The following is a 27,205-nucleotide window of genomic DNA, read 5'->3' on the forward strand; positions in this document are numbered from 1 at the left end:
CCACCTCAACTCGACGCCACTTCCTGGCCTCTTGCCTACCGCGAGCCTGCAGCGAGTGCAGCGCCACCTCGCTTGTTTGCAAACATGGAGGAGGTCTATACAGTGGTCCGCCAAGTTATGGGCGACTGCATGCGTATAAAAATACCTGGAGATATTTGGGGTTTTCAGTGCACAATGCATGCATGCGCGGCCCAGGTACTGCGATATTTGGTTCGTGTGGCGAATGCGCTGGCTTTTATTTCTTAGAACAAGGTACGTAAAGCACATTAATCTTTTTTCTTCAAAAAATTGTCATTCCATTACTGAGGTTGACAATAAATTTGATTAAGGCAAATGGAGCGTTCTTAATTATATACACATTTGGGTGATTGAATGCAATCTACCTGCTTATGATATTGCTGTTATTACTAATTTATTTTAATCCTGCAGTTAGGTTCCTATAGTAGGATACAACTTAAAAAAACAGCAGTTGCTAACACTGGGCCGCGGTTCGCGGCGTCCTGTATTACTCCGCTGGCCAACCGCAACTGTAAACGAAATCAGCTTTTTAACGCTTGACTATATCAAAAAATCCCCATGTCAAAATCCTAGAGCTAATAATGTTTTTCTTGCGATGAGCTTCTTGTTTTGGTCACAAGAAACGTTTAAGCAGCGGATTACTTTTTTGCCGTGGGGGAATTCTGTGCGCAGAGGCTGAATGTGGGCGGAGCTTCACTGCAGACTTAAGTTGTATCCGACTATAGTGCGCTCTATGAACTCTTTCTATCTAGCACCCGAGTCGCCGTGTGCTAGGAGAAACGACCGCCCAAATCTTAAAATATTTGGACAGTTGTCCCTTACAAGCCTATTCTGCTTACACTTCATTAGAAAAGGCGTGAAACGCAGTTGTGTTTTCTTTTGGTCGCGAAGACAAGCGCGCTTTTGCAGCGGCCAGTGCATAAAGCCTGTTGGCGCACGCCCCGCGCCTTTGAAGTGGGCATGGCAATGGCGGCCGCCGTAGCAGACGACGCAGTTGTCTTCACCCTCAGCGGAGCGCGCGGCCATCGAGGCACCCTATTTACAATTAGGGTGCCTCGATGGCCGCGCGCTCCGCTGAGGGTGAAGACAACTGCGTCGTCTGCTACGGCGGCCGCCATTGCCATGCCCACTTCAAAGGCGCGGGGCGTGCGCCAACAGGCTTTATGCACTGGCCGCTGCAAAAGCGCGCTTGTCTTCGCGACCAAAAGAAAACACAACTGCGTTTCACGCCTTTTCTAATGAAGTGTAAGCAGAATAGGCTTGTAAGGGACAACTGTCCAAATATTTTAAGATTTGGGCGGTCGTTTCTCCTAGCACACGGCGACTCGGGTGCTAGATGGAAAGAGTTCATAGAGCGCACTATAGTCGGATACAACTTAAGTCTGCAGTGAAGCTCCGCCCACATTCAGCCTCTGCGCACAGAATTCCCCCACGGCAAAAAAGTAATCCGCTGCTTAAACGTTTCTTGTGACCAAAACAAGAAGCTCATCGCAAGAAAAACATTATTAGCTCTAGGATTTTGACATGGGGATTTTTTGATATAGTCAAGCGTTAAAAAGCTGATTTCGTTTACAGTTGCGGTTGGCCAGCGGAGTAATACAGGACGCCGCGAACCGCGGCCCAGTGTTAGCAACTGCTGTTTTTTAAGTTGTATCCTACTATAGGAACCTAACTGCAGGATTAAAATAAATTAGTAATAACAGCAATATCATAAGCAGGTAGATTGCATTCAATCACCCAAATGTGTATATAATTAAGAACGCTCCATTTGCCTTAATCAAATTTATTGTCAACCTCAGTAATGGAATGACAATTTTTTGAAGAAAAAAGATTAATGTGCTTTACGTACCTTGTTCTAAGAAATAAAAGCCAGCGCATTCGCCACACGAACCAAATATCGCAGTACCTGGGCCGCGCATGCATGCATTGTGCACTGAAAACCCCAAATATCTCCAGGTATTTTTATACGCATGCAGTCGCCCATAACTTGGCGGACCACTGTATAGACCTCCTCCATGTTTGCAAACAAGCGAGGTGGCGCTGCACTCGCTGCAGGCTCGCGGTAGGCAAGAGGCCAGGGAGTGGCGTCGAGTTGAGGTGGCGCAGCGCCTGTTTTCAAGGCTTGTAGGCGCGTTTTGAGTTTCTGAGAATCATAGCAATGGTTGATGCTTTCAACTTTGTATTCCTCGAAGTACACAGACTCGCATTGGCCATGTACGGCGTATTTCGCCACAGTGTACTGTACCTAGGCATTGAATAAAATGATAAGTTTTTGTCACTCTGCACCAGCCAGAATGATTTTGCCTCAGGACAGTAGTGAGGTAAGCACTGGCGTTTTTTCGGCAGAGCCGACGTGCGCTCACCATCTGTTGACACACGTGTCGCGCAGTGCGAAAAGTGGGGACAGCGTCGATCATGTCCCGATCTCATATGTCTCGCGTAACCGCTGTTTTTAGCCGTCAGATCAGGCACCAGCCAGGCCGACTTCTCCCCTTCTTAAACTGGTCGATTTAGTGAAAAGTTTGAATTCCTGAAATTATATTCTTTCGTAGCCCTGGGTCTTTGGCTTTGTGACGAAAAATATAGCAAAATATTCAGTATAAATTCATCAAATTACGGTTTTTTGATCTGTGGTCGTAAAAAATTGTGAGGTAAGGGGGTTTCTGATGGTGCTTGCACGTCGCGAATTCTGCGGATTTCCGACGACGGAGTACCACAATGGTAGCATCACTACGAAGAGGGATCAGAGGTTTCGTTGATTTCAGTGCCGCATTTCTTTGACCAAAGCGAAAGCGTAGAGGCCAGGGAGTGAACTTAAAGGTTTATTTTTTGATCTACCACATTTTCAGTGATTGGCATCCCTCCCCCCTTCGTAAATTTGTAAATAATGGAAATAGAATGATTCTATTTGTCGCGAACGGTTCCGGATACGTAGAGAAGTGCAATAAATGTCCCGATTTTTTCCTACAGGAGCAGTAGTATGTTAGTTATTTTTATAACAAAAGTTTTCATGTGACTATGCAAGCATAAGTACTGATAATCTAATAAAAAAAAAGAAGTAATACCGCCATCATAGAGAACAGGGCTTTGGGGACATGCTGGCATAAAAACTTTCCGGACTTTATACTTAATTATTCAAGACCTGGGGTGACTTGACGAGGGTGTTAATTGTAATTACCGAAGAACTGTACCAGGTATAGCTGAAAATAAAACGCATTACTAAAATTACCAGAGCAATTTCATATTTGCACCAATTTTGGTTACATATCTCATGCATTAATAAAGAAAACACTTTTCATTGCCTCATCCCCTGTAAATCTCGCTACATGCTCTTTTGGTAGCCCGCCTGCGGTTGCTTCTTTCCAAACAGGCTTCGCGATCATGTACTACTTCATGAAGCAACTTATGATACATGCATGATGCAATGAAAAGGAGGTGGTTTTTAGCACACTTAAAGTACGCTGTTCGAAGCATGCCAACGTGACCGCGCAAGATTGTCACAACTTACCTGACTGCTTTCTACTAGAATCAAATGTCCATGTCGGTCATGTTAAGAAATAGTTTCAAGAATATAGTAAATGCCCTAAAACGCGCCATTATATTTTCGTATAACTTCTACACACGTTAAAACATGATGTGCTATCAACAAAATAACGCACTCGTTGATGGTGAATGACCTTGCCGGCGCCCGTGCACACCAGCGCTGGGTGATAAGTACGTGCGCAGCTACATGCTTTTTTTTTTCCTTGCGCAGTTTTAAGCGTACCATGCTGTTGTTCATTTCAATGAGCGCAAAAATTTCCCTGCTATGAAGTACGTTGACTGGCAGCGCCTGTCGACACCCAGACTTCGCGCTTTTACTACCGCGGCCCATTTCCTAATGCGGTATTTATATGCGAGAAACCTATTAAGGCTAATCTAATTTTCCGTTTTGTGATACTACTTGGATAAACAACGAAACAGCTGGTCAGTACATGCTACTTCTGCAGTGCGTAGCCACGATGCAGCCGCCGGTAGCTGCGGTAGGCACGGGCAGGCGGAACCTGTTTTGCCTACCACGCGAAAGTCGCTACTGACATCAGCGCCACCGCATCTCCGTGACGTCGCGGGGTGAAGGAGGTCTATACTGGTCAAATGATGAGGAAAGCTATTAGTCGCAGTGAGAATACATCCGTTTATACTCGAATGGAATCGAAATTTTGGTGTCATTGATAGGTCAAACTAATGACAGTCGACTGCATTAGTATAATTCAACGCACACTAAAGACAGTGTTCTTAAGACAAAGTAACAATCTATTGCCGCGACCAGAGGTTAGTTGAAACCAAACAATCATTAATATTGTTTATAACCACGAAAGTTGTTTATTTGCCCTGAAAAAAATATTTCAGGGTACTTTGAATGCATGTTTGCACAGATCATCCCTGTCTTCAAAACCTGGAGTCAATGCAAAACTAACTATGCAATTTAGGACACTTATTAGGTGTACAAATAGGAACTCTGCTGGTGCTAGCAGCATGGGTGTATCAGTGTGGATAGCAGCTTAGGTTAAATTACCTCCTGCATACGTCTTGCTTGCGTGACCGTTAATTGAGACGAGCTTTTTGAAGGTGTCGGAGGAAGATGCGCAGTCTCAATCTTGCGTACCTGTCTGTCAGCGTTTTCCGGATTTCTTCATCATGGCTTGCGCAGAACTTCAAGCGCGGTCGTTATGCTTGCATGCAGCAGACCTTTCCTAGGTATGCTGTAAGTGAGCGGAGAGGTGACTTCATTGTCACTAGTTTATCTGTGTGCCATGAGTTTATTCCAACAAAGTGCTCCTCCTAGATTTGGAGCATGTGCATCGCGTAATTACTGGTGTAAATTAGGTTGTCGCCTTCTGATACATATTCCTTCAGAGCAGTCAGAGAGGCATGTTCATAACTAGCACATCCCAGTAGGGCATCCTCGCATTGCTGGCAGCTGACGGACGGCAAGATTCCTTTCAAAATGAAGCCTCCTATGTAGTGTAGAATGCTGCACACTGTGGTGAACAGTTCTTCAATGAACAGAATTTCTGAGTCATTTATCTCATCAGCTTCCACTTCTGTCCTTTCTTTCTTTGCCTGAGAGAGAAGGTCTACCAGATATTCGCGGTCATCGAGGTCGTAGCTCGTCGTCCGTGGGGTAAATAAAAACTGGCCCACGCTCACAAGCCTCACAGCGCATTTCACGTCATACGCACTGGGCACAGGTTTTCTCAGTCGAACCACCGAAAAGTGGTTCTCGAGACAATCCTCTAAGAGTCTGCTGGTAAGAAAAATATCGTACCCTTCATTTCCCAGCAACACTTCTTGGAGGTGGTGGTGCACTGCGGCTCACAACAACCCGGTATTTTTCGATGTGCGCCCGGTCAGCACCAAGAGAAAAGGCGACAAAGCGAACGCACGTGTTACGGCCGCCGCGCCGCCGCGAGAAAGGGCATGAAGATGGCCGCTGATGGACTGTCATGGCCGGCGAGGCGGCACTCGCCCTCCCAAAGGGTGACTTCACCCTAGAGAGGGCGCGCGCGCATCGAGGCACCCTATTTACAATCAGGAGGTCTTCACGAGAGGGAACGATATCTCTACGATGTTTGCACGTTTCCCTCGATTTTGCCCTATGTAGTGTGTGTCGAACATGGAGGAAAAAAAACTGAGGAGGGAGCGTCCGGCGACAACCTTGAAGCCTAGTCTTAACAAGTAAAGATATAGCAAAAAAAAAGAGAGTGTGTCCCCCCTGTGATCGCAGCACGTGATAGCGTGCGGTAAAGTCTAGCCCCGCTGCGCGCGCGCATGCGCCGATTAGCGCGGCAGACTAAGTGTAGATCAACTTCCTTGCTGTAGACGCTCGCGCCGCGGGTCGCGCATACGCGCGCACTAAAACATACCGGAATCAAAACATAAAGGACCGGCTCGGAGAGCGAAAAACTGAGGGAGAAAACGACTTCAAAACACACTTGGCTTGCGAACGCTGGCCGCGTGACGTCATGCTCCCTCCTTAGTTTTTTTTCCTCCATGGTGTCAAACCTCCAAGCAGATTTCCGCCATATTGCTTTGCTGGATTGTTTTGTAGCGTAAAGCTATCAAAGCCACACTACGCCGGTCAGAGCCGAGTTTGCTCGAGTAACACCATCTGTCGGGCTAGTTGGTTGCGATCCATATGTATCAGCAGCGCGAACACCACACAGGAAGGAGAAGGAGAAGAAGGTAAAGAGCGCTGAACTTCAAACTTTTAGTTGAGCAAAAAATTGAACCCGCACTTTTATACACATACCAGGTAAAATCCCACCAGGGGGGTCAACACGATGTCATCAAAATGATAACTACTATCACACTGTACAAAGACTTCCATGAAAAGCACGAATGACATGCGGAAAAAACAAGACAATGTAAAAACAGGGCTGAGTGTGCGCAAATGGAAAAATGGAAAAACAGGGTTGAGGCCGCGAATTTTGCTAAAACCATGAGAAGGCAAGAACACGGTAAAAAGGTAAAAAAGGTAAAAACAGGGTTGAGTGTGCGCAAATGGAAAAAATGGAAAAACAGGGTTGAGGGCGCGAATTTTGCTAAAAGAAAAAAAAAACATGAGAAGGCGAGACACGGTAACAACGTAAGCGATGCGAAGGGATGAGCGCCAACAATTAACACGGCTAGAACTAAAATGCAGTGTGCCCCTAAAAACCAGGTAAAATCAGGTAAAACCAGAGAGAAAGGTGATTTCTTTTTCAGATAATGAGATGGAAGGGGTGCTTACGCAACCTTCTTTGAGCCCTGAGATGTAGGTAGCTTCAATGATTTCGCGTGTTAATTGGTTTTTATGTTTCTTTAAGACGGTTGCTTTCTTAAAATGAGGAATGCACTTCCTTTGGCTGTCACATACGCTGCAATGGGCGGGCAGGTTCCTCAACGGCGCCCCAGTTAGATCGTTCCTATGTTCCATTAACCTTTCGTTTAAGCATCTTCCTGTTTGGCCTATGTACGCCTTACCGCAAGCTAAAGGTATAGAGTATACAACACCCTCCGCACAAGGCACAAAAGGATCTCGGTGCCTGGTTGTACAGCCACTATTCTTTTTCTTTTTATTAACTTTGTTGCACAGGCTTGACAGGCGCAGAGGGGCTTAAAAGACTACGTGTACGCCTGCTTTTCTGCCAATTTTCTTCAGATTATGCGAGATTTGGTGCAGGTATGGCAGAACGGCGACCCTTTTGTTCCGCTGTCGCGTATCATCCGGGGCTTCACATTCATGCTTCATACTTATCAGTACTTTTTTTGCAACAGACGAAAGGAGAGATTGCGGGTATCCTGATTGCTTTAGCCTCAGCACTTGGCTCGAAAAACTGTCCTGCAACCTGTGGTGACACGATTTTGTGAGTGCGTTCTTAAAAGTTGACTTCACTATGTTCCTTTTTAGAAGTTTTGAATGGGCTGAATCGTAGGGTAGGATGGGCTTATTGGCTCTTGGTTCAAATAACCAGCACACATGGTTCTCTCCGAAAAAAAACTTTAACTCTAGAAACCGCATCGCGTTTTGTTCTGGGAATTCATGAGTAACTTCAAGAGGTGAAAATGTGGAGGACTTGAGTTGATTCTGTTTTTGTCGTGTCCGGTCGCTGTGTTGAATGCAGCGAAAGACGCACACGGTACTTTAAGACTTCGTTTATTTAAAGCCGATGAGGGTGCGACCAGCGTCGACCGAGGCAGGAGCCGAACTGGCCGCCCGAAGAAAGGAGGGAGCGGAGAAGCGTCCACGGGAGGGAGTGGCTTCCCAGAACAGGAGGAGGGTGCGGGGGCGCACCGTGGGGGGGCATCTGGCGACAGCGTGCGACGAGGGGCAAGTGGTCGTTAGGAGGAGGATGCGAGTGGTCGTTAGGAGGAGGATGCGGGGGCGCACACACACAAAAGCAATAAGGGGACACAACACTTCCTTCCCCCTTAGAAAGTTGCCTGGTATCGTGCAGGGGGTCGGCGCTCACGCGTGGAGGCGCGCTGGCTTTGTGCGCTCGGGGGAGAAACACTTGTAGGCTGGCTGTTGTTCGCTGTGTCTCCTAGGTCTGTCCTGGGCGAAGTCTCTTCTTCCGGGAAGAGGTGCCAGGCTATGTGGGAAGATGGTGCACGTGTTCTCTCCGCTGGCGGACAGCTCTCAGACGGCGTCGTAAATCTACGCAGCTGGTTGAGATGTCGGCGTGCTACTGTGCCATGTATGTTGACGAGCCAAGAGCGCAGGCCTATGCGTCTGACAATTGTAGCTTCCTCCCAGCGTGGCTTTTTCAGAAACTGTCGGGCGAGGACGCGCTGCCCCTCATTAAGCGTGCCGCAGCGCGGAATTGCTTTTTCTTCCCGGAACGTCTCTGCCTTTGGCTCGGGGAGGATGGCTGTGAGCTGGGTTCGCATTTCACGCTCGAACATCATTTTCGAGGGGGTCTCGCCTGTTGTGCTCTGAACCGTCGTGTGCTGCTTGAAGAGAAAGCGCGCAAGGCGGCGCTGCAGCGAGCCTGTCTGATCTCTTTCAAGGGCGCGTTTTAGCTCGGCTACGTAGCGCTCGGCTTGTCCGTTTGTCGCTGGGTGGTAGGGGGCCGATGTAACTGATGAGATCCCGTTGTCGCGATAAAACTTGAGGATCTCCGCAGACACAAACGGTGTTCCGTTGTCCGACACTACCTTGCGCGGCAGGCCGAACGTTGCAAATAGTGATCGGAGGTTGTCAATGACTGCTGCCGAAGTCGTCTGTCCCATTTGCCTTATCTCAAGCCACTTTGTGTAGGCATCTACGACCACAAGGAAGGTGCAGCCCTCAATTGGTCCTGCAAAATCAATGTGCAGTGTGTGCCATGGTGTGTCTGGCTTTTCCCATTCTGGGACAGGAGCTTTCGGCGGGGCGCTCCGGCTGCTCTGGCAAGGCTTGCATTCTCGCACCACTGTTTCGATGTCGTTGTCAATGCCAGGCCACCACATGTAGCTTCTGGCACACTTTTTCATTGCAACGATGCCCCGATGTCCGGCGTGGATGAGAGACATAGCTTGTGCGCGTAGTTCTCTCGGCATCACAACTCGGGACCCAAATATGATGCAGCCGCGATGGGTGCTCAACTCTGTAGCTCGCCTGCGGTAAGCGTCGAAGTTGTCCCCTTTGAGTTTATGCACGTTGCCTTGTTGAACAGCTGTGTAAACTAGCCGGAGAGCTGCGCACTTCTGCGTAGATGCTGCAACTGTGCCTGCTGTAAGCGGAGGTTCTGGCAGTGCTTCGAACATCAGAACGTCTCCTGGTGGAAATGGTTCGTCAACAGTTGCGTCTAGTGGCAGACGGCTTAGCGCATCGGCGTTTTGATGTTTGCTCCCATTGCGGTAGACCAGAGCGTAGTCGTACGCTGAGAGTTTGATGCAATGCTGCGTCGGCTCGATGACACCTTGCTGCTCCAGTTTGTCCAACTCTTTTTCAACTGAATCTCGGAGAGCAAACGGCACCGGCCTGGCCTTCAGAAATTTGGGTTGCGCGTTGTCCAACAACTCCAGTGTGACCGGGGGCCCTTCGTTTCCTGGAATCTCTTCCGAGAATACTCTTTCGTATTTCTCTTGCAGTTGCTCAACCATGTTCTGGCTCGGCGTCTGGTGTATGCCGCATATCATCACGCCTAGTGGAGAAAACCAGTTTCTCCCTAGAAGGCTTGATCCTGTGCCCTTCACAACAAGCAGAGGTAGCGTATGGGTCTGGCCGTTGTAGTTAACCTGCACGTTGGCAGAGCCCAATAGTGGCAGATTCTGTCCTGACCACGTTCGCAGGTGCGTGTCGTCTTGTTGCAGGGCGGGTGCGTCAGATGGCCATGAAGTTCGGAACGTGTCCTCACTGATCAGAGTACAGGCTGCGCCGGAGTCCACCTCGAACTTAATCAGCTGGTGATGTACGCTTACTTCTGTAAAAATCTTCGGTCGCGTGCCGAGATTCATGGTGTTCAGGTCGTACAACACAGATGGTGTTGCTGATGTTGTTCCATGGAGATCAGATAGCGGCGTATTCTCTGAGGCGTTGACGCTGTGATTAGGCTGGGAAGGTGACTTTATCTTGGCAAGTCTCCGTTTCGTAATGCATGCTCTTTCGATATGCCCTCGCTTGTGGCAAAAATTACACGTGGCTGACTGGAATCGACATCCCTGGGGGTTGTGTTGGTCGTCACACCGCCAGCAGCGTTGTGCCTTTTTGACCGATTTTACAACAACAGAAGGCTTGCGCACCTGGTTGCTTGTCTGGTGTACCGGCTCGGTGTTCCGGCGAATCCCTCTCTGCTGGTGACCGGCGCTCTCCGCTCGAACGGCGATGTCGTAAGCTTTGCTGAATGTGAGGTCCTTCTCAGCGAACAGGCGCTGCTGCAGTGACTCGTCACTCAGTCCGCACACAAATCTGTCGCGTAACATCACGTCCAAGGGAAGCATGGTGGTGTTAGCAGAAGAAGCTGCGTCCATTTCCTGCCCGGTAGCTGTTGTCGACAGCGTTCCAAAATTGCAGTCGGCAGCGAGCTTCTTGAGCGCTGCTACGTAGGCGCTCACTGTTTCTCCTTCCAGTTGATCTCGTCGTTGGAAGCGAGCCCGGCTGTAGACCTCGGATGGCCTTGGGTCGTAGTGCTTTTGCAGCGCTTTTACGATGTCGTCGTAAGACACTGCCGCTGGTGTGCTTGGCTGAATAAGGGCGCAGACAGTATCGTAGGTCTGCTCCCCGCACAGCGTCAGCAGGTTGGCCCTCTTCAAGGCTGGGTCTGTGATGTTGTTAGCTTCAAAGTAGAACTGAAGGCGTCCAACCCACGATGACCACGATGAGCCGTTGAACTCTGGTATCTGATTGGGAAACCCTCGCGTAGCCATGGCTTGTCAATAGCGTTGCGTAGCGCGGGTCGAATCCACTTTCTCGTCGCCACTGTCGTGTCCGGTCGCTGTGTTGAATGCAGCGAAAGACGCACACGGTACCTTAAGACTTCGTTTATTTAAAGCCGATGAGGGTGCGACCAGCGTCGACCGAGGCAGGAGCCGAACTGGCCGCCCGAAGAAAGGAGGGAGCGGAGAAGCGTCCACGGGAGGGAGTGGCTTCCCAGAACAGGAGGAGGGTGCGGGGGCGCACCGTGGGGGGGCATCTGGCGACAGCGTGCGACGAGGGGCAAGTGGTCGTTAGGAGGAGGATGCGAGTGGTCGTTAGGAGGAGGATGCGAGTGGTCGTTAGGAGGAGGATGCGGGGGCGCACACACACAAAAGCAATAAGGGGACACAACAGTTTTAAAGGCTTCAGTGTCGCAATCTAAGAGGACCAGGAAGTCATCGACGTACCGGAAAATTTTTAGAACGCTTGAAGACTCAAGCTTGTCCTTCAAGGATCTGTCATGCATAGCGAGGAAAAGGTCGCTCAAAATGGGGGCGATGCATGACCCTATACATATGCCTTGCTTTTGTATGAATCTCGAACCGTTCCACTCTGCCACTGTTGATTTTAGGTAAGCGCATAGCAATTCAATGAAGCCATCCGCAGAAACGCCACACTCATTTTGGAAGGCCACCACACCGTGTCTATCGATGGCGTCACGAACACATTGTATGAGGGCATCCTGAGGAATGGAATAAAACAGGTCCTTTATGTCAATAAGCCATTGAACAACTTTGTTCTGTTTTCGTGCAAGAATCTGACAACTTCTTCGGTGTTTTTTGCAAGAAAGGGGTCATTGACTGGAAGTCGCTTGAGGTTGCTTTGGAGAAACTTGGCGACTTCTTTTTGCCAGGTTAACTTCTCCGACACAATCACACGCAAAGGACATCCAGTCTTATGCGTCTTCGCGGTAAAAAACATTTCTAGACAGCCAGTCTTTTTCCTTTGTATTGTGCGTGAAAGGTTCTCTAAATTCAGTTGCTGGCACAGCTTCTTCGCATTACTCTTTAGTTTTGATTCGGATGTTGTGCATTTTACAAAATTTGCTTGAACTGCTTCCGCGGCCTTTGACATGAACACGCGTTTCGGAAGGACGGCAAAACCTCCCTCCTTGTCGGCGGTTAACAAGGACAAATTTTCCTTCATTAAAAATGAGACAGTCTTCTTGATTGGGAACCTGTGCCTTTCGGCGCTACAACGCGTGACCAGGTCCACTCCGTCCGCGGTACATCGATCCGCCTCCGCCGCTGGGGCGAGGCTAGAAACTTGCCTGACCATGGTCAACATTTCCGGCGCTGTCCTCCTCGGTTCCACCGCGAACTTGGGTCCGTGACCAAGGAAACGCTGGACTTCCTCTGGGATGCTCCTGACACCTCCCACGAGGTGGACGGGGTTTTCAGTCTTTTTCTGCTTTGGAGGCACGAGAGCACGCAAGCACGGAAGTGCCTGCTGCCAGAGGCACTCTGTCGTTCGGCTGACCTGTGTCGCAACTTCACGCCATTTCCTTGATGCTGCTGGCATTGGCGTCGATGTGAACACCATTAACCGCAGGTGTTCTCTGTGGAGGCTCGCCTGGTGCTGCCATTCCGAACGCAAGATTTTGCACAGGCGGGTGGCATGGCCGACAGTGGGCTGGATGCCGCCGAACAGCTTCAGAAGTTCAGGTGGGAGCACCTTGCGTCGAATGCAGAAGCCGAGAATTCTTCCCTGGCAGGAGGATGCCGCGGCAAGGTATACTACGTAGCCGGGATCATTTTCTGAAGAAAGGAAAGGGCCCGTAGAACAAGAAATGTACTTGAATAACACCATCTGTCGGGCTAGTTGGTTGCGATCCATATGTATCAGCAGCGCGAACACCACACAGGAAGAAGAAGGAGAAGAAGGTAAAGAGCGCTGAACTTCCAACTTTTATTTGAGCAAAAAATTGAACCCGCACTTTTATACACATACCAGGTAAAATCCCACCAGGGGGGTAATCAAGGCGTGCTATCGAATTGGGACCAACACGATGTCCAGGGCATCAAAATGATAACTACTATCACACTGTACAAAGACTTCCATGAAAAGCACGAATGACATGCGGAAAAAACAAGACAATGTAAAAACAGGGCTGAGTGTGCGCAAATGGAAAAATGGAAAAACAGGGTTGAGGGCGCGAATTTTGCTAAAACCATGAGAAGGCAAGAACACGGTAAAAAGGTAAAAACAGGGTTGAGTGTGCGCAAATGGAAAAAATGGAAAAACAGGGTTGAGGGCGCGAATTTTGCTAAAAGAAAAAAAAAACATGAGAAGGCGAGACACGGTAACAACGTAAGCGATGCGACGTAAGCGATCGATAGCACGCCTTGATTACCCCCCTGGTGGGATTTTACCTGGTATGTGTATAAAAGTGCGGGTTCAATTTTTTGCTCAAATAAAAGTTGGAAGTTCAGCGCTCTTTACCTTCTTCTCCTTCTTCTTCCTGTGTGGTGTTCGCGCTGCTGATACATATTGCTCGAGTGTGCGCCGCCTGTTATGCGCATGCGCGAGAACCGCGTGACGTCGAGAGGCGCAGGTCCGCAGGTGCGTCGCCTCCTCGCCACAGCCGGTGCGAGCTCCTCGCTGCCGGCGCCGCCGGCGTGCGCTCCTCTCCGACGCGTGACCTCGTGTTTACGACAGTTGCGCCGCGCACTACTGCGCATGCGCGAGGAGGGTGCGCGGAGAAATGACGGTCGCGCTCAACATGTAAGCTCTGGTAAGCTAAGGAGAGTCAAGCCGCTGCCAAACGGCGCAGAAGACTGGAAAATGTAAATTCTTCCGATCCCGATCGGTTGTCGCCTGGCAGTTCGCCGTCGAGCAGCCAAGCCGAAATGTGCGGCCGAAACACCGGAGCGCTTTACGCTACGTATATATCCATGCTAGACACCGCAGCGGACACGGGACAGAGAAAGAAGACGACACAGGGCGGTGTCCCGTGTCCGCTGCGGTGTCTAGCTCCTTCATGTCTCACCAACTGGCCTACACATCTACCCTCCTAAGGTATATCCATGCATAGCAGAGCTAAGCCACTGCCAATTTTTTTCACCTGACGCTACGAAACGCATTCTGGGCGTCGTATTATTTTTCGAGGACAGCTTTGGCATTGCTAAAGCGACAGGAAAGGGAAGAGACAGGCTTTCACTTCGTGCTGCCGGTTGTTCGTTGTTCCGGCTAGCGCTGTGGAGGGGAAGTTGGAGAGCGCTCGATTCGCCTGCACTCATTGCACCAGTTCGGCAAAGTTCTGCGGCAGCGGCGGTGCAGCGGGTGTGTACCGCTAGTTCCGGCACTTTGAGCGCAGTTTGGCACTGTCTGCTTCCAAAACGGATGGTCGAGTGCAGGCCTGGTCGTCGCTAGCCTTTGCGATGCCAGTGAATTGCAGCCAGCTGTTTACAGCCTACATCAGCGGCAGCCAACATCTCGTATCTCATGAAGAAATGTGCAAACAGCACATCACAAAAACATGTTGCCATGAACCAGCCTCGATCCATTTCTTTGGAGAACTCGAGCAGCGTTCTAGCTTGTCGACGAGTGAAAGTTACTTGAGTCTCCGCCGTTTATCACAACCCGCAAACCATCATCTGCTTCCGTGGCGGCTGCAGCTGCACTATTTCAACACTAACCATGGAGCAGGTGCAGTTTTCCTGAAGTAGACTCGCACTTCTTTCAAACTAATGCCGTGGTTCAGAGGGCGCCATGTTCCACCGCTGAAATGAATCCATGTGGTGTTACAGACGAGGTAGCATGGTCGTGTGCCGGAGAGAGAATGAGGGACGTCTGAGACGAGGCTGCTGGAAAAGACAATTAGAGGACTTTATACAATATTTACACTTTTACAAGTGAGCTGCAGGAACGCTGCATCACAACAGCTCAACAGGAGACCATGATGACAAAAGCTCTTCGGCCGTGCCGCTGCCGGGCTTTTTAAGAGTTCCCTTCCCTAGGGTCCCTAGATGGGGGCCAGGTTTCACTGGCACCAATCACAGACACACACGCACTCACTCACTCCCGAGAGATCACGCCGTCGTCACGCGCTGGGAGAGGGGAACGATGCCATCCACGTAGCGCAGACGCCGGAATGTCCATGAGCGGCGTTCGCGCGCATTTCGAACGCGCGTTCACACTCGGTGTACGGGAAACGCTCGCTCCACCGGGCAGACGGACGCGGCTTCCGTGGCAATCCAGGCGCTCACCCAACGCGCGTCTCGGGGTTTGTCAGCGTTTCGCTGCTGCCATGTCGTTGTCTTCCCCACGACGAAGGCGAGACGTAACAGACTGCCACGCCGGGGGAAGGAGATCCCGATGGACAGGGGACAGCATCCGCTGTCCGGAGGGATGTCGCTTGAGGCTGGTCTCAACCAGAGTCGGTTCTCTCTGGGCGGTTCTGGAGCTCAGCGCACCTCGAAGTCTTTCTTTGCATGTGCAGGTTCCCAAAGGGCACTGCAAAGTGACTCGTGCTCCGCTAGCGTTAGACCCACGCCGAAAACCCAACCGCTCAGTCCGCAAGCACGACACAATCCCCACTAAGCGATGCCAGGCTCTTTCCCTCTTACCAAGGCAATTAATCCCTGGGAGTAGTTCAGCAGCACTGAGAAAATGCCCACAAATCGGCACATTACACCACAAAGTGTATCTCAATTTAGAACAATGAACAAAACCAATAGGTTCAAAATCCTATATCAGGAAAAAAACTACCAGCAAACTGCAACTATGATGCTGACTCTTGCGTTACGAACCTCGACTTGAGCCATCGGCGTTGCCGTTAAGACTTCCCCTTTTTGTAAACCATGCATAAGCTTCGCTCAACATGAGAGACAAAGCCATAAATTTCCGTAATGCCACAAAATTTCATTCTGCATAGCAGCATACTGCCGTCACCTTGCATATCACCGCAAAGATTCGCTCAACATCGGAGCCAAAGTCACCTTAATTTTCCCAAATTCCAAAAAAATCAAGCGACTCCAGGCGCTTATGCTAGTGGCCTACTATGGCCCGCCTGGCTAGCACTTCGCGTTTTAACGGACGCTGCTACACATGGGCACCACTACATTTTTCGAAACAATCTTTATCGAAAGAAACGCTTTCAATGCAAACAACGCGTCGGAAACCTATTCCTGCTCAAAACTTTTTTTTTTCTGCAAAACTTTTTGTCTGCAGGAATGGTTTAAAACAGCAGAGACATCCTCGGAATCCGCTGCTAACGAGCCGCGCCGCGGCTCAAAGGGGTCGCCTATTCTTCAACAAGCGTTTGCGGGTAGGCAGGCTGGAAACGCTGATTGGTCAAAAAATATGACGTCATACGCGTGACGTCATAGATAACGTAATATTTAGTGACGTCATGTCCGGTTGGGGACAGGCAGTTTTCCCTAGATTTTTCCCCGCCACCGCTCGTCAGCGGACGGGGCTGCTCGCGAGGAGCCGAGAGGCGAGGAGGCAGCGTGCACTGCAGCGTTGCCTGCTCGGCGTGTCCCCGTCATGTCTTTCGACCCGCCGCGGTGGCTCAGTGGCTATGGCGCTCGGCCGCTGATCCGAAAGACGCGGGGGGTTCGATCCCGGTCGGGGTGGTCGAATTTCGATGGAGGCTAAATTCTAGAGGCCCGTGTACTGTGCGATCTCAGTGCACGTTAAAGAACCCCAGGTGGTCGAAATTTCCGAACCCCTTTCACTACGGCGTCCCTCATAGCCTGAGTCGTTTTGCGACGTTAAAACCCCAATAAACCATAAACCCATGTTCTTCAGAGCGCGCGCGAGATTAAAAAGCGCACCTGTCGCGCTGCGCTGTCACACTGCATGCCTGCTTCTGTGCATTTCTTGCGGACTCCTTTCAGTCATACTTAGCTTTACTATTGACCAAAAGGCTTTCTTAAACAGTTATTTCAAGTTTTATTGCTATGTATAAAGAATATGTTTGTAGCAGGTGCGTGAGCCCGAACAAAAGAAAACTGTTTTTATTCCCCTTCAGTATTCCTGCTTATCGAGACTTGAGCATTTATATGTTGCAGTACAACTTTTTTCAGGCATCACAACTGATGTTTCGATGTGTTTGGTACATATTCATCTTCAGACATTTCATGTCTGTTGGGTAAAAAAAAATATACGAAATAATACTTGACTGCATCAATTGTGACTGAGGTATAGCATCACGTATAGCATGCTCTTGAAATTCCTCTAGCTGCTGCACAGAAGTCTGTAATTGACTTCATTGTAGCTTCATACTTGCACCATTTAAACTCTGCACATAGCTCTTTTTTCACAAAAGGAAATGTGATTAGGTTTCTGAATAGAGCTGTGCACGGGCCGCAATTTCGAACCCGCGCCCGGCCCGGGACCTAACCTACCGACAGGAAGCCCGGCCCGACACTGAAGGACCCTGAGCACGCTCGTGCTCGGCCCGACCTGCAAAGCGGCGACGACACAAAAAGAGAATTTCAGGAAAGGGAGTTTATTTCAATGGCATTCAAATTTTGACCTCGCATTCCAGATCACAGTTTGGGATTATACACAAAACACAACGCATAAAGGTATAGATTTATCACTCTAAATATGCAAGTTGTTCATTGATGATGGCTTGATCGAAACAAGAGCGGCACTCTTTCATTACGAATCCTGCGGCGCTGAAATTTTTGTCGCTGCTTGAATTGGTGGCCGCAACGGCTAATACTTTCATAGCAAGAATAGAAACGCTTGAAGTACGAAGGAGAATGACAGACGTGGTGTCGTAAGCCATGGATGGCGTGCCACGACAGGAAGACTTTTTGACTTGTCAGAGGATAAGCGAGCAAATAAGCGACAGGGCGGCGCTATCTTGCGAATGCCGATGTGGCCGCGACATCCCTGCTTCTACTATTCACGGGAAGGCACGGTGCTGTGTTCACTTCGCTGACAAGCAATTACGGCGAAACGCAGCAACCAGTACGAGCTGAGCCTTAGTGTGGAGGCGCCAGTGACATTCTTCTAATGCCATTCATGTGGAGGGGGCCACCCCTTCGCTCTCGCCCGCGACTATTGTCCGTCTCCCCGGCCGGAACGGGAGAGAGTAGCTCCTGCCGGGTAGGCGGACAAGAGAGAAGGCTGCCGGCTCTGCGGTATGCTGCGAGTGGCGAGTGGAAGAATTTAACCTTTTCCCGATGTGCTGCTGCAAGATAGACATCTCGCGCGACTCCGTGACCCCGCGACCTCGCGTGCGCCGTACGCAGCCCTGCCTCCGCTTCCCAGAACCTTCCTTTCTTCTTACAAGGCGCCCAAAACTGGTTGCTTTTCCCCAACGTTGGTACTTGCTAGAACCAAAAATGCGTTTCCAGCCCCAGCTAGCTTTTTTTTTAGCATTTGTACTACCCTCCCGTACTTGTACAATCCCTCCTGGATGGTCTAGACACAAATCACTTCCTGCTGTGCATGCAAGACGCCCAGCGCACCACAGCCATATTCGCATTTCCACATATATGATACATGCTTTGCCCAACTTAGAGCCCTGGGCGTTTGGTTGTAACACCGTATGACGCGTAATGTATTACCATCAGGCAGAATTAAAATATGAGAAAATTCATCGCAAGATATATTTCCTTGTATTCTCCAAGTAAATTACTTCTATACTAACTCCTCCCTTCTGAAGTGACCAAAAGATAAAACAACTCAGCGTGTAAAAAGGTGAATAAAAAATACACTACTTTTGTGCAAAATTCACAGGAAGTGCACTTAAATTGCCACAAGTGCATGGCCAATTAAGGAAAAAAAAAACAAGGGCAAAGGACGGAGACGCACAACAGGAACACAGGACGACGCTGTGTTCTGTGTTCCTGTATTCTGTGTTCCCAGTTCTGTGTCCCCGTCTTTTGCGCTGCTTTTCTTTCTACAATAGTGAACCAATTAACTCGTCCAGCTCTCCACTCTACTGGACCAATAAGGCATCAAGCTTCACAGTGCATTAGTGTTATATCTTACGCTACATATTTTCGAATTGTTTTTGCTGCAGAACAGGTATAAGAGGTCGGCATACACGTCTTTCATTTGCTTAGGAAGAAAGCAGCGCAGTCAAGAAAGTTACTCCCTCCTGCCAGTGAAAATTTTAAAAATGCGGTTTTTTCAGCGCCAGTATAATATCTTTGCATGCTGACGGCATGTTGAAATTTTCGTTGATGCACCGTAATAATTATCTCATGAAGCCCCAGCTCTTGTGGCCCAGGACGAAGAGTACGATGATTTTTTTTTGTTTATTTCATCCTTCGGGCAACATACAGATATTGCCCACGAGGCAAGACAAAAGGAGGTGCTGAACCTCCTGACTGGGTCTTGTCCTCGCCTGGGTACAGCAGCAGGAGCGGTATTGGATTATACAACAAAAAAAGGCTGTCTTTGCCATCACTTACAAAACAGACGCATCATAAACAGTTCTTGTAAATATATACAGATAATAAAATAATAATACACACTAAATCATATACAAAAATGGTACAGAAATACAATACATTAGGGTTGTTCGAACCGACATAGCATTCCCTGCTGAAAAAAAGCTCCACGACGCAACAACCCCACAGACCATCCACCACAGAACACCACACAATCTGCACGACACACCGCATAATCCGTATGACATATCATACGAATTGTATGACATATCACACAGACTGCACGATATGCCACACAGACCGCACGACATCCCACGATGAACGATCTATGAGTCCATTGCATCATAGAACTCCCCCCCAGCAGGGTTACATCAAACGGAACCAGAAGTAAGCATTTTGTCGTCTAGGACACAACGTTAGACAAAAAGAAAGACGAACAGATGCGTTCAAAACCCCTGCCCGTGGAACTATTTTTAGCTGCATCTATTACAAACGGATGAGAATTACACATCAACATGATTTGGTGCTCAATTGATTGTGTTCCGTAGTTGGTGCGAGACCTATTTACCACAACAGAAGTCTGACGCAAGCTGTAACCAGTGGATCTATTTAGGTACGTGTTAAAAAAATTAATGTAATTTGTTTTTATTTCGTTATAAATAAACACACATATTTTGAGTTCATACATGGCAATATTTGAAGTGCATTTATGAACCAAATTCTTATTGCTCTAACGTTCTCCTAAGCAAATAAAACTGAAAATTGTGATAATTTTGATAATGCTTTATGGAGCTAACACTACCAGGACGTGGTAAATAAACAAAAAATAAATTATTTGATAAAGGCCTGTACGCTGCACTTGTGCTGCTCATTTATTTCATGCTGTCCATTTTCTCAGTGCAGTGTCTTCTTTGATAGGCATATTTCTGGCTCATTACATACTTTGCTTCGGTTCACAATTCTTCTTTTAGCTATATTTCATCCACTTTCCTGCCATGATCTCTATTCAAACGTAATTTGTGTAATTTTGCTTTGTCCGGGCTCCTGCAATGTTCTAGTACATATGAATGATGTGAAGACCTGTTTCAAGCTGTTGCACTATAATTCACTCTAACCTCCTCGATCACGATCACCTAAGCCTTTCCTTATCTGTTGCCATACTTTTTTATGGAAACACTTAAAAACAAAGCATCATGATCTATTTCAATATTGTTTTATTTGCCGATCTAATTTTTTCGAAGATAACATGGAATACCAACTCCCCTTTAATGTCCCCGTTCTCGTCTCGAAGTCGCGAATTTTTAGATGTGCGCTCAGTATTCTCGTTAGTGCATTTGTGCTCACAAGGGACTAGAACAGCCAACGCGGCTAATACGCTAGATTTAATCCTGACAAATCGATCTGACATAGTCTCACCTATTACATACCTGCCAGGCATCAGCGACCACTTGCTAACGCACTCTGACATTAATCTATAGCCACTCCGAACACTAACAAAAAGAAAAAAAAAATAATAATACGAGACTACAACGGAGCAAATTTTCAGGCGATAAATAATGAACTTTTTTTTATCGATGCTTTCCCATAGCTTTGGTGTCCGCAGCATTCAAACCAACTGGAGCATGTTCACAGCTATAGTCACCCAACTCATAGAACACTTGTGCTCACAAGGGACTATAACAGCCAACGCGGCGAATACGCTAGATTTAATCCTGACAAATCGATCTGACATAGTCTCACCTATTACATACCTGCCAGGCATCAGCGACCACTTGCTAATGCACTCTGACATTAATCTAGCCACTCCGAACACTAACAAAAAGAAAAAAATAATAATACGAGACTACAACGGAGCAAATTATCAGGCGATAAATAATGAACTATTTTTTTATCGATGCTTTCCCATAGCTTTGGTGTCCGCAGCATTCAAGCCAACTGGAGCATGTTCACAGCTATAGTCACCCAACTCACAGAACAATACACTCCTGAACGCACTGCCACCACCCACTCAATAGCTCCCTGGTGTAATAATCACATTAAACGTTTATCTAACAAAAAGAAAGCCTCTACCGCATCGTAAAGTTTTCGCCAACTAGTGAGTGATCGGACTTCGTATTCAGCGGCTTCCAACATGTATGTTCAGGCGCTCAAAAGCGCTAAAAGCACTTCCACTCACATGTAACCACCAATGTCAAAAATTCTGGCGGGTCATTAATCCTTCCACCGACGATAGTTTTGCGTTATCTGACCCGTTAGGCGACCCCATCCCTTCCGACGTTTGGGTCACGATTCTTAACCACGCAATCACTGACAACTTTACACCCATATCTGATGTATACATATGCCTACAACTCACCACTTATGTTTTCATGCCACCTATAACTGTTGCTCCTACTGGTGTGAATAAGCTTATTGATGGACTCAGTGTTCATTCCGCTCCGGGTTATGACTGCGTTACTTAAAAAGCACTGCAGCTTATTCGCCCATTATACTAACCAAACTTTTCCAGCATTGACCACTCAACGCTGCTACTGAGTGGAAGATCGGAAAGGTGGTTACAGTCTACAAATCCGGCAGCAAAGCATCCCCTATTAATTATCGTCCCGTATCCCTTACCAATACTTGACACAAAATGTTCAAATATATAATATTCACCAACCTTGTTAACTTCCTTTCATTGAACAACTTGTTTATGTCAGCGCAACATGGTTTTCGAAAACCTTATTCTTGCGAAACACAATTAATATAGTTTACACATGCATTGCACTGTATTCTAGACCTACCATCACTGACTGTATATTTCTGGATTTTTCGAAGGCTTTCGACGATGTATGTCACAACCTTTTGGATCACAAACTAAAACATCTGAATATTGACTGTAACTTATTGAAATGTATTGAATGTCTACTTAATCGCTCACAATTAGTTTTTGCTATCGGTTATAACACCTGTTTTACAGAGGTGTCTTCCGGAGTTCCACAAGGTTCAGTTCTTGGACCCTAGCTACTGTTCCTGATTTAACATTAATGATCCCCGCTCTCTTATGGATTCTCATATTCACCTATTCGCTGATGTTTGCGTCATTTTTAGAGAAATAACCAACACTAACAACCTTACATTACTTCAGTCAGTGGCGGTCACAGAGAGTGGTTTTAGGGGGAGCGGACAGACTGCTGTATATAAAAAAAAAGAAAAAAATAGAAACAACGATTTTTCATTTTATTTGCACAAAAATTTTTTTTCCGCTTTGTTATTGAAAAATAAATGGCGAAAGGTATAGACGTTGTACCATTACTCAATCTTTGAATGTTAACGTTTACGCGAGCAATATTCATTTCGATACCAGGGGAAACGAGTCGACGTCTGAGATATTCCGCCACGACATGTCCACTAAGGTCAAAGCACCTGCCCGGACATTTCACCAGTGGGGTTAGCGGCCTTCATTTCTCAGTTCTGGGAAGTGGCTTAATTTGTTCCGCCCTCAGTCCTCAAGGCGGCTGGTCGGCGCTCCTTGTCAAGCCAGAAAGGGATGGTCCCCTCGCTGGCGTCGCTGTGTCCCATGGTGGGATAAAGACATGAATGGGTGGCTCCCTCCCCCTCCCCCCCGCCGATGAGGTTGTTGGCCACCGCAACCGCAGGTCAATGGCACCGCCGTCGCCGCCGCGCCGGCGGCATGGCAAGACAACGGTGGCGGCAAGGCAGGAACACGATACCTATCAACGTGTTGAACGTGGAATTGTGTGAAATAAGACAGCCGCTAACAAGGTGAACGTACAAAGCAGGGGACTACTTGACCAGACCGCCACTGACTTCAGTAAGAATAATGGTGAATGCAGCTATATATGAACAAATGCAAAGTCATGCGTGTATATAGAAAAACTTCCGTCCCACCTCACTACTACATCGATAACATTTCGTTGGAATCAGCCTCATCATATAAGTGCATCGGCGTCCACATTACTTATTATCTTAACTGGTCTCTTCATACCGAGAACATAATTGAAAATGCTAATCGCATGCTTTGCTACTTACGTCGCAACTTCTTTAACGTTCCTTCCAATTTGAAACTACTGCTTTATCAAACACTAATACGATAAAAACTCGAGCATGCAACACGTGTATGGCACCCTGCTCATGACAACTTCATTAATGATCTTGAGCTGGTGCAAAATAACTCTGTGCGTTTAATCCTTGTTAACTACAACCGCACAGCGAGTATAACTACTATGAAGTCTAATATCTGCCTCCCATAACTGACATCGCGTAGAAAAGTGTTTCGTATCACCCTGTTCCACAAGCTGTACCATCATCCCGCTCTTCGTGATCACCTCATCCCCCATACAATTTCTGTATCCCGCCGCATTGATCATGATCACAAAGTTGGAAGTATGTCATGCAACAGAAAATGCTGCTCGCAGTCATTCCTGCCGCGAACCTCATGCGACTGGAACCACCTTACCGCAGAAGTTGCCGGCACTGAAAATTACGAGCAGTTCCGCGTAGCACTAGCTAACATTGTATATTCAGGCGCTGTTTAATATTCATGTAATCAACTGTATTTTTCTCTCAGTTTTCGTATATTTACCATTCCCCCTGTGTAATGCCACTGGCCTTGAGGGGTAAATAAATAAATAAACAAACAGAGTAATATGCAAGCCTCTCACACAACATTCACTAATATTTCTTTCTTTCTGTAATAACGATTTGTAGACAGCCTAAAGGCTCATATTTCACTGACGGGAAGGTTCATTTTTCAGTCACAATTCCATACTGTAGAGCGCAGGATAGCGCTTGTGCTGCATAGTTCTTGTGTGTGTGTCATTGTAGGCGCTATTGTTTGTTTTCTCAAGTACTATGCACCGTGTATCCCAAACTGAAGTTCTTCTAAATCTTCTTTGATATTAGCAGTTGCAAATTCAAGCCTTCTGCAGGATTTGAAGGAGGCCCAAGGAGACGAGGACTAATTTTATGCATATGCAAATGTAAATAGCTAATATATCTGTACTATTGTAACTTGCATTCTATCTATCTGTACTATTGTAACTTGCATTCTCTTTTTTGCTTTATGTGCTGTTCTTATATTTCGTGCCATAATGCTGAATGTCGTAATTTTTGTATGTATTATAGTGCAAATTGATACTGTATGTCTGCTGTCAAAGTGTTTTCTTTTTCTTTGCCGTAATGCGCGATTGTAATGTTTATCTGTTATACTGTTTGGTGTACTTTCCATGTTCTTTTAAAGTACCAACTTGTTTTTCCTACGTTCAAAACTGTCATCTAATGGTCCCCTGGGCCTTGTCAAGCTGTGTGCACAGCTTTTAGCCCAGGGTGACCAGCCAGATTTTTCTGGTAAATAAAGTGCATTGACTGATTTATTAATTCATTGATATGCAACTTACAAATGATTGGAAATGAGGGGAACATGTGCACAGGGCGGAAAGCGCGTGGTCTGCAAGGAAACACTGAGGTGGCCCCGAGAAGGGCCTTTAGTAAGGACGACATCCGTTTTGTGCCTCTTCACTAAGGAGCGACGACACGGCGTGCGCAGTCCTCGTTTTGCCCGAGCTGTCGAAGCAATCCTTGGTAAAAAAAACACGAGGGAACAAAGTCGTGCTGTGTATGCAGATGCGATCGCCTCGTGGTTCCATTCACAGCGAACAACCATCCGGCAAGCCCGGCTCTTTCGACGGATTCAGGAAACGACTGAAAAGAACAAAAGTAAGGAGCGAAGAAAGGTGCACTGCTTACAGGTTAGAACACAAAAACAAAGCTAGGCGCTGCACTCGGTTAACCCATTCAACGAGGCGTGCCGTGAGCTTTAAATCCGATTTCGACAAGGCGTGAGAAGTCGCTAAAGAAGCAAAGGCACACTGCACTGGGTGAATGATATAGCTAGACTAAGCGCAAGTCATAACTTCTCTAAAGCCACACTGCACTCGTTTAACCCTGCAACGAGGCCTAGCGCGGGTTCTGATGTCTGGCGCCGATTTCGACAAAGAGAGGGAACACGGCCGCGAGATTGGATGCCCGCAATCTTCCAGGAAGCAATGAAGCGGCCCTGAAAAGGCCGTTTGGAGCAGCTCTTCAACGTCAACCTACAGCGGCGTGGCGGCGAGCAGTAGGCCCAGCGTCCGCGGCGAACAATGACATCGGCTTCCGAGAAGCATATCCAGGGAACGATGCTGCAAAAACAAAGTTTCGTTACAAACACCGAAATTTGGTGAGCCCTCAATGCACGAGAAAACTTGCGACAATGTAGTTCAGTCCTTACCTCGGGGTTGAGAATGCGCACGCCCGACAAGCGCGTCAGCGTAGCTGTCAAACGGCGGTCCTCAAAGCGCGCCTGATGCGGATCCTTGTAGTGCCGCGGCAAAAACTTTAAATACGAGCACGACACTAGCTACGTGCTCCTGGCGAAACGGCGAATTTCAGCTGGCTGTCGCCGACGAGCGCACCACGCTCGAACGCCATAGCTCCACACGCCTCGAAACGAGCGCGCCGAGGATCACGAAACGAATGATGATGATGATGATGATGATTACTTTGGGTTATTCTTGGGAGGGGATACTGGTCCCGACGTATGTTGGCCAGTTGGTGGCATCACTCTTGGGGACCAGGGGAAGGGGTAGGGGGATGTAGGGAGGGGAGCCGAATGCCCGCTCACCACGCACGCGCGGCGCGGCGGGTGCACCTAGCTATTCCCCAGGCGCTCTAGGGAGAGGTCGAGAAAGGCGCGCTGACGCCACGTCCGGTTGAGAACGAGGGCGAAGTCAAAAAACGTCACGGAGAAGCGCATCTCATCGACCAATCAGCGTTTCCAGCCTGCCTACCCGCAAACGCTTCTATTCTTCAACCGCGCCCTGCACGGACGCACACCAACAGTGGCTTTAGCAGCCGACAATCGGTCTTTTTCATTTTCCTGTGCTGCCACCTGGCGTACAACGCTGGAAGCTCATTGGAAGGGTACTTTGCGCCCAACCCGGCCGGACTGAGTGCCGCTGCGGAGCACGTTTTGTTGGAATCTGTCGACGATGGTGGCGTGTCCTGGGCAGCACCTGGTACCTGGAAGCTTTTTAGGTGTGACTGATGGCTGGGTGCGAAGCTCGAGGCAGGCCGCTGTGCCCACCGAAGAGTAAATTCTTCAGTATCTCCGATCATCCGGCATGTGATGCGATCGCCAGCTAAGCAAGGGCCGCCGCTTCAAAGATGAAGGCTAAATTCGGAACTTAATGTTCAATGAAATATCCCCGATCAGTTAGGTTGGCCTTTTTCGCTGTATATGCCTGCCATCAATAAAAGGTGGATACTACATCGTGCACACCGTAGCACAGAAAACGACCGGGGACATCACCGAGGCTTACTGCCATTGCTCGGCCGGATAAGTGAATTTTCTTGGTATTGTGTAGTCATTGACGACTAGCATTTTGCTTCTGCTTAACTTCCATTCTACATTATTAGAATCATTTTGCATTTATTGGCGGCAGTGCTGTTTAGCTTTATCAAATCGTACTGCGGCCTAGTTCGATCTGCATAATGCCGTGATGTTAAATGTGCAGCCTCGTATGTGTTTGCTGGTGTGCGATTCCAGTTTGCAGTGTTCTAATGTAGGAGCAGATGAAATGGCTACATTTTTGCCTCGGGTGTCCGCTATTTTTTCTTCCGTTCAATCGTCCGCCCGTCCGTAGGAATCCGTTCGGATGTGCGCGCTGCAAAACTTTTGGAGATAACTTACATATGCCCGATCCAGTTTTTTTCCTACCCGCCCAACAAACACAAAACCTCCTCAAAATCTCCCAAAAATGACCCATCGGGACATCTGGAATCTCCCCAGGAGGTGCTCATTTTTCCCGAACACATCTAAAAAACGTCCCCACAACTAGCAATGTCCAAAAAGTTGTGCGTCCCA

The 27,205-nt window shown here is 48.1% G+C and overlaps 1 long non-coding RNA gene across 1 annotated transcript; it reads right to left on the bottom strand.

Annotated features, from left to right (window-relative positions):
- Positions 1-24,653: 24,653 nt before the first annotated feature.
- LOC149327701 (uncharacterized) lies at positions 24,654-26,666 on the bottom strand. Its single transcript, XR_016286547.1, has 4 exons — positions 26,661-26,666; positions 25,571-25,699; positions 25,399-25,481; positions 24,654-25,002 (listed from the first exon to the last, which is right to left on the bottom strand). It is a non-coding gene; the product is annotated as an uncharacterized LOC149327701 (long non-coding RNA).
- Positions 26,667-27,205: the final 539 nt, after the last annotated feature.

The sequence above is a fragment of the Amblyomma mixtum genome, chromosome 10 (assembly GCF_055824585.1).
Source record: "Amblyomma mixtum isolate Tamu chromosome 10, ASM5582458v1, whole genome shotgun sequence".
In the NCBI taxonomy this organism is placed as follows: domain Eukaryota; kingdom Metazoa; phylum Arthropoda; class Arachnida; order Ixodida; family Ixodidae; genus Amblyomma; species Amblyomma mixtum.